General features: G+C 39.6%; 1 pseudogene; it reads left to right on the top strand.

The window, feature by feature from the left end:
• Positions 1–755: 755 nt before the first annotated feature.
• Positions 756–4,756, top strand: LOC149182610 (protein BRASSINOSTEROID INSENSITIVE 1 pseudogene; annotated as a pseudogene).
• The last annotated feature ends 1,384 nt before the right edge of the window (positions 4,757–6,140 follow it).

Genomic DNA, 6,140 nt, shown 5'->3' with positions numbered 1-6,140 from the left:
TCCTTCCCCATTTGAAAATATTAGAATTACCAAATTCAACATTCAAATTAAACAACTATAAACTATCAACTTCTACCCTTGCTTTTGTGCAAACACAAACACTTAAGTACAAACACAAACAACTCATAGAAAACAAACATATCACTGCAAAAAAAATAAGCTCTCGTGAAAATTTTAACACTAGCTCATTTTGAGAGACCAAATAAATTTACACCGACTAAAAAACCAATCTTTTTTACTAATGAACACAGATAGATAAATTTCTGACTATGACATTCGACAAAATACCCACTATTATAAATTTTATAGTACAATATGACCTTTTTCCTAATGGGAGCACAAAGTAAAATACAAGTAACCAATAGTCTCTGCATTAGGTCTTACGAAAGTTCTTTTTGTCCATTTTATCCATTTACACATTTTGTGACTACAACTTTAATGAGATTATCCGGGAATAAATTTCTATATATATATATGCTAGATATTCTATCGCAATGACCTATCCCTTGCACCGGCTTACCTCACGTGTGGGCTTTTACCATTTACCTTACGAGGGTATGAAGCAATTGGCCTACGTATGCGAATTAATGGGCTCTTTCCAGTTACTGTGATTGCGGATTATGTGGTGGATTGTTATAGCCGAGCAGGATCTAAACTTTGTAAACCACCAATACAAACTTACCCCACAAAAGTAAGTGAGTGGGTTTGAGCCAATAACAATAATAATGATTAGAAAATGGACACAACCATTTTTCTGACCTGTGAAAGATACCCTAAAATTATCCTGAAAACACTCACCACAGGGTTTATCCACTGGTTTTACCCCTATTTATAGGCGTTATACGCAAGGAGATGATGACACATCATAGTACAGTATTTCAGTAGAGTAAAATAAAGTACCAGCAGGAGTTACTAGCCCAAATGAAAAATACTAGTACCAGAAGAAGAAGAAGGGGAGAGAATGAGATGCAGATTCAGTTTGCAGCACTTCATTTCATCAAGAAGCAACCTTTGGTTGAGTGTCCAGCCCCAAAATCCATGGATTCACCCACAACAGCCCAGTTGGTTTCACTGCAGAGAGCCGTCATGATGGTTGTAGCAGTGGCATTCATTGCCTGCCCAAAAGAAGTACAAGCCCAGAGTGGATCCGAAGTGGATTCATACAGATCTGTATCGGATCAAGGCCTATCCAGTGATGCAGAAGCACTGATGGCCTTCAAAAATAGTGTAGAAAGTGACCCAGATAACAGACTCCATGACTGGTTAATTAGCAGCCCAAATCCATGCACCTGGAGTGGAGTTGAGTGCACTGACTACAGAGTTTCGAAGGTCGACCTCAGTAATTTTGGTCTGGAATGTAATTTTTCCTCTGTGTTTTTGCTTTTTGGGCTCGAGAAGCTTCGGACTCTGGTTCTGAAGTCCAATGCCTTCCATGGCAATATGTCTTACAGTGGTAGCGGCGGCATAAACTGCAGCAATGTGCTCGAAACTGTGGACTTGTCCAACAATAAGCTGCAGGGTCCCCTATCTGGTGATCTTGTGGGTCTCTGTCAGAACATAGCGCAGTTAAATCTCTCTGTAAACGAGCTTACAGACCCCACTGAGATAGGCTCATTTGGGCTGGGATCTTTGACTTTGCTTGATGTCTCATACAATAGCCTTACCGGGGATTCAGTGCTCTCTTCTCTGTTTCGTAACTGCAAGGGACTGCAGACTCTGAATCTTGCACATAACAGAATAAGTTGGTTCGCAGCAGATGGATTGAAGGGATGCAGTGGATTACAGTATCTGGATATCTCCTTCAACAACATGTCAGGGAACCTCTCTGGTTTAGGGGATTTCCAGAGCTTGACAGCGCTGGATCTCTCCTCCAACTTCTTAACAGGTGAGCTCCATCCATCTCTTGGTAACTGTAAGCAGCTCAAACGTTTGAATTTGTCTGTTAATCAGTTCGTTGGAAACGTACCCTCTTCATTAGGGGTTGGTCTGCATAACATTGAAAGCCTTCTGATCTCTAATAACAAACTTGATGGGATTATACCACCAGAGCTTGGTAACACCTGCAAAACCCTCCAAGACCTGGATTTGTCATACAATAAAATATCTGGTACAATACCATCTACTTTTTCTGATTGTTTGATTTTGCATACCATGAATGTCAGCAATAACGGACTGTCCGGTACCTTTCCCGGTGATGTGATTTCTAGGATGGTGTCTTTGAAAAATTTGGTGCTTTCATATAACAATATCAGTGGTGCTCTGCCTGTTTCTATTTCAAAATTCCCGAGTTTGGAAGTTTTAGACCTTAGTTCCAATCATCTCAATGGGACAATCCCAAGTTATTTTTGTAAATCACCCTCTCCACCTCCTCTGCAGAGGCTCTATCTGCAAGACAACATGTTGATGGGTTCAGTCCCTGTAGAACTTGCAGACTGCACCCAGATGAAGTCCCTTGATTTGAGTTTCAACTATCTTTCGGGTACTATTCCAGCATCGCTTGGGTCTCTTCGGTATCTTCAGGATTTGGTCATGTGGTTGAACAAGCTTGAGGGGGTAATTCCAGATGAACTTTCAAATAGCCAGAGCCTAGAGAATCTGATCCTCGACAATAATTTCATCACGGGTAATATCCCCTCTAGTCTAAAAAATTGCACCAATCTTGTATGGCTTTCTCTTTCAAACAATAGGTTGACAGGTACTATCCCATCCTGGATTGGTCAGCTTGATAATCTTGCGATACTGCAGTTGGGAAATAATTCTTTATCTGGTACCATTCCTCCAGAGCTTGGAGACTGTAAAAGCTTGATATGGATAGATTTGAACAGCAATAAGCTGGATGGCAGTATTCCTGGTGAGCTATCAAAGCACTCTGGGAAAATTTCGGCTGGAAGCGTGTCGGGTAAGATGTATGCATTTGTGAGGAACGAAGGGGGAACTGCTTGTAGAGGGGCTGGAGGTCTTGTAGAATTTGCAGGGATTCGTCCTGAACAGATTTCTAGAGTGCCCGCGTTGCATTCTTGTCAATTCACCCGAGTCTACATGGGAACTACAATGTATCAGTTTAAAAATAATGGGACTCTGATTTTTCTCGATCTGTCATACAATATGCTTTCAGGAACCATTCCTGAAGGAATTGGTTCTATGTATTACTTACAAGTATTGAATCTTGGGCATAATAATCTCACTGGTAATATTCCATCCAGCTTGGGAGGAGTTAAGGAGGTCGGACTTTTAGATTTGTCTCATAACAATTTGCAAGGATTTATACCTCCGTCCTTATCTGGGCTATCTTTCATGGCAGACCTTGATGTTTCCAACAATAATCTCACAGGTTCAATCCCTCTATCCGGTCAACTTTCAACATTTCCTGCTTCAAGATATGAAAACAACTCAGGTCTGTGTGGAGTGCCACTTCCGCCTTGTCCATATAATGATGGGACAACAGACTCAGAGCATTCAAATCCTCACAGAAAGCAAGCTTCTTTAGCAGCAAGTGTAGCCACAGGGTTTCTCGCTTCAATTTTTTGTATATTTTGCTTGATAATGGTGGTAATTAAAAGCAGAAAGCACAAGAAAAAAGAGGATTTACGAGAAGTGTACATGGAAAGTTTTCCTAATTCAATGAATGGGTGCTTGAAGATTACAGGTGTACTAAAACCACTTAGTATCAATGTTGAAACCTTTGAAAAACCACTTAGGAAGCTTACTTTTGCTCATTTACTTGAAGCTACAAATGGGCTCAATGCAAATAGTTTGATTGGTTCGGGGGGATTTGGGGATGTATACAAAGCCCAGCTGAAAGATGGAACTGTTGTGACAATCAAGAAACTTATTCATGTAAGAGGACAAGGAGATTGAGAATCAGCATAAATGGAAATTATTGGTAAAATCAAACACCGGAATCTAGTTCCTCTGCTTGGCTACCACAAAATTGGAGAAGAGACACTACTTGTCTACTAATATATGCGTTGGGGAAGCTTGGACACTGTCTTACATAATCTTATGAAAGAAGGCATTAAACTTGATTGGCCTGTAAGGAAGAAGATTGCAATTGGGGCAGCTAGAGGTTTGGCTTTTCTTCACCATAGTTGCATTCCTCACATTATACACAGAGACATGAAATCAAGCAATGTCCTTCTTGACGAAAATCTTGAAGCGAGAGTTTCAGATTTTGGAATGGCAAGGCTTATGAATGCAATGGACACCCATCTGAGTGTCAGCACACTTGCAGGCACACCAGGATATGTTCCTCCAGAGTATTACCAGAGTTTTAGATGCACAACAAAGGGCGATGTTTACAGCTATGGAGTAATCTTGTTAGAGCTTCTCACAGGGAAACAGCCTACTGATTCTGTAGACTTTGGAGACAATAATCTGGTTGGATGGGTCAAACAACATGCCAAATTGAAAATCTCAGATGTTTTTGATCCAGACCTGATGAAAGATCCAAGCTTGGAAGTGGATCTACTTCAACATCTTAGAATTGCTTGTGAATGCTTGGATGATCGTCCTTGGCGTAGGCCTACTATGATTCAAGTATTGGCCATGTTTAGAGAGCTTCAAAAGGATGATGAGGATACAGAGCTTGACAGCTTTTCACTGGTAGATGTAAATGTTGAAGAACTTCCTGATCAACAAGTATGATCCCGTATTTTCTTCCCTATCATCGTTCACTCAATGCACAGATGTAAATGCAAAGAAAGCTCTTGAATGAAACCTTTTTTTTGGCTCCTCCCTAAACTACCCTGCAGTTGTTTCTTTCCTCTGAAGATCAACAAGTATTTTCTCATCAAGCTCAAATACATTGGCAGATATTTTCACCTTAGTCCTACCAAATGTAGATATTGAAGGAAGTTCCTACGTCACAGTCAGTTGTTTAGTCTCTTTTCCTTCTCTTAATTCTTTCAATTCTCTCTTCTCTCTTTGTACCCAGAGTGTGGACATTAGTCTGTTGCTTTTGGCATCCATAAGCACTATTAGCTTATCCGCAGTTGCATGTGCATGGTTTCAACGCTGAGATTTTCTTCTCATTGAATAACTATCAATCTTGCAAAGTGTTTAATAAAGGCTTTGGATTCTATTTATGGCAATGGTTTGGGATTTGTGTTACTGTTTTGTCTCTCTCAAATCAGAGAGATTGATGGGTGCTATGAATCCTACCTTGAAGAGTGGAATTTATGCATTTGGTCATTTTGAATGTACAGATTAATTAATATAAATTATGGATTCCCACTATGACAATCTGAGATCTTCTAGTATTGCACTCTAACTAAGCAAGGAATGAATGAGTCTAGTATTTCACTCTAACTATGCATAAGTAATGAAAGAGCATTTATATTTCTATTTTTTATGACGTGGTTTTTTTCTAAGGAAAATATCAGGGGGAAACCTAAGGGATGCTTCCCATATTTGTTGGATGGCATTGTTAGTTAACCCATTGGTGTAAATTAGTGTTCCTAACCCAAGGGAATTTGAACTGGGCATGTGCTGGCACAGAACTAGCCAAATGCACAACAAAATTGCAACAACCAGTTGAACTGACCCCTTGGATTTAGTACTTTATTGAATTATGATTATGATGGCACAGAACTAGCCAAATGCACAACAAAATTGCGACAACCAGTTGAACTGACCCCTTGGATTTAGTACTTTATTGAATTATGATTATGATTCTGATTACAACGAGAAGTTGTCCTCCTTGTCCATCTTTGTGAATTTATAGAGAAATATATAAGACCTTTCAACTAAATTTTCAGAAATGTTGATAGCTTGCTTTGGTTATACAACAGAGATCTTGATAGAGGAAGGACATTTTCTTTTTGGTGTGCAATACTTCATTTGCTTCTTTCAGAACATTTATCGAAGGTCAATGGTCAAATTGAAGCCACTTTCCTATCAGATGTACATGTTAAAGATGCTCTTGATTTTGCATAATTTTGTCTCTTCTTATAGAGGCCTTGCTCCATTTCTTCATTGTTAGCATCATCACGCATTGGTATTTATTTGCAAACGCATTTGCATATATTTCAGCTTCATTCATACTAGATACAGATGTTGAAGGAATCTCTGCCCTTTATTGTTTCTGTTTTCTTTTGCATGCGGAGGGCTCCATTCTGGTGTTTTTTGCATCCCCAAGGACT

This window comes from Pinus tabuliformis, chromosome 3_2 (genome assembly GCF_031772625.1).
Source record: "Pinus tabuliformis cultivar Carrire ecotype Pingquan chromosome 3_2, CPIR1, whole genome shotgun sequence".
NCBI lineage: Eukaryota > Viridiplantae > Streptophyta > Pinopsida > Pinales > Pinaceae > Pinus > Pinus tabuliformis.
This window is presented reverse-complemented; position numbering and strand designations above follow the sequence as displayed.